Raw genomic sequence first — 1,568 nt, forward strand, 5'->3', positions numbered from 1 at the left:
GGTCAGGGAAGGCCGCCCGCTGAGACCGCGGTAGAGATGGCGGTTTTCATCCGACCCCGCCAGAGGCGCGACCCTTGGGCAAGAAGCACACCCGAGACCCTGAGGAGGGTGAAGGCGCGCTCGGCCATCTGTAATCCCCAGGCCTCCCCCGGGCAGAGGGAGACCCCTGTGCAGTCCCTTCCCAAAACACATGCACTCACACTCACACTCGATCGAACCCGCGTACACGCGCCCATACGGCCGCCCCAAGACGAAGGAAGGAGTTTTCTCCAAAGCGGAGGAAACATGTAGACGCCCTGGTGTATTTTCCTACTTTTGTTTCTTGCCTCTGCTCCCCCCGCCCGACCCGGTCCCGGGCCGGGTTTCGGGGTTCCTCTCGCGGGCCCCGCACGCCCCCCGCCCCGCGAGAGCGGCGTGGGGCAGTGGGCAGTGAGACGGGGGTCGCCCCGCGCCCTCGGCGGCCCCTGGGCAAAGGCCGCCACGCGGACCCGCTGCAGGAGGCGGCCAGGCCCCCGGACGGGGCGCCGGCCCGGGCAGCGCTTACCTGCGGCGGCGGCGGCGGGGCAGGGCCGCGGGCGCTCCAGGACGCGGGGCTGGGCGCGCGGGCCTGGCCGGGGGGACACCAGCGGGTCGGGGCCTGGCCGTGCCACTGCCCTCCGCCCCCCGCGCCTCGGGCAGCGCGCGCCGGGCCGGGCCGGGCCCAGACGCACTTCCTCAATCCTGGGCCGGCGGGCGGGCGCGGAGGGCGGGCAGCGGGCGGCGCGAAGAGCGCGCAGGGCAGGAGTCGGCCGCCGCTGGTCCTCCCGGAACCGGCGCGAGGCGTCCCGGTGGGGCCCGCCTCAGTTTCCCTAGCCGTAAACCGTGGACGATCAAATTCACCGCTCCTGCCCAGGAGACCACAGGGCCCTCGGGCCCTTCCAGCGCGAAGTCTGCTCCAGGTCTGGGTACCCCCTCTGTCCACGCGAGGTAGGCACAGCGATAAGATTGGCGGGTTCTCGGCTCAACCCAGTTTTCACGGTCTCTCTGTTCTGCTCAGCAGCAAAATCTGCGGATTAACCTCTGACTTGTATGTTGGCCGTGTACTCTGTCAGTAAACACTGAAAAGATGGGGAATATTCATTCATTCTTTATAGGACAGTATAGAAATGGGTATTTTTAAAGCTTTAATATTCTGCAAACCGCACCCCCTCCACCACATGAATATACTAATTATGGATATATGCAAAGATGCCGCTATTTGGTGAGTCATTTTAAATTGGGGTTTTTTGGGGGGATAGATAAAACATGGTAGAATGTTGGCAATTTATAACATTTCAATCTAACATAAGGATGTTCATCACACCATTGAGGCCATTCTCCTAAAGCAGACCATAAAGATGCACGTCTGCGCTGCAGGCAGGCCTCAGATTCGGCTTCAAGTGCCCGTCAGGAAAAGAGAAGCCTGCTCAGAAAAAGCAGACGGTTCTGCACCCTGGCATGACCCGCACCCTGGGCTCCTCTCATGTGATGTCAAGATTGGAAAATTCCCAGGAGTTAGCACGAGGCACAGGGACAAATCGCTACCACTC

General features: G+C 62.4%; 1 protein-coding gene across 1 annotated transcript in view; it reads right to left on the reverse strand.

Moving 5' to 3' along the window:
- The window catches only part of LRRK1 (leucine rich repeat kinase 1), a 122,745-nt gene extending 122,054 nt beyond the window's left edge, over positions 1-691 (reverse strand). Inside the window, exon 1 of the mRNA XM_046653835.1 lies at positions 545-691. The gene's annotated coding sequence lies outside the window, so the exon portion shown is untranslated. The remainder of the gene's footprint in view (positions 1-544) is intronic.
- Between the last annotated feature and the right edge of the window lie 877 nt (positions 692-1,568).

Source organism: Equus quagga, chromosome 2, assembly GCF_021613505.1.
Source record: "Equus quagga isolate Etosha38 chromosome 2, UCLA_HA_Equagga_1.0, whole genome shotgun sequence".
NCBI classification, from domain to species: Eukaryota; Metazoa; Chordata; class Mammalia; order Perissodactyla; family Equidae; genus Equus; species Equus quagga.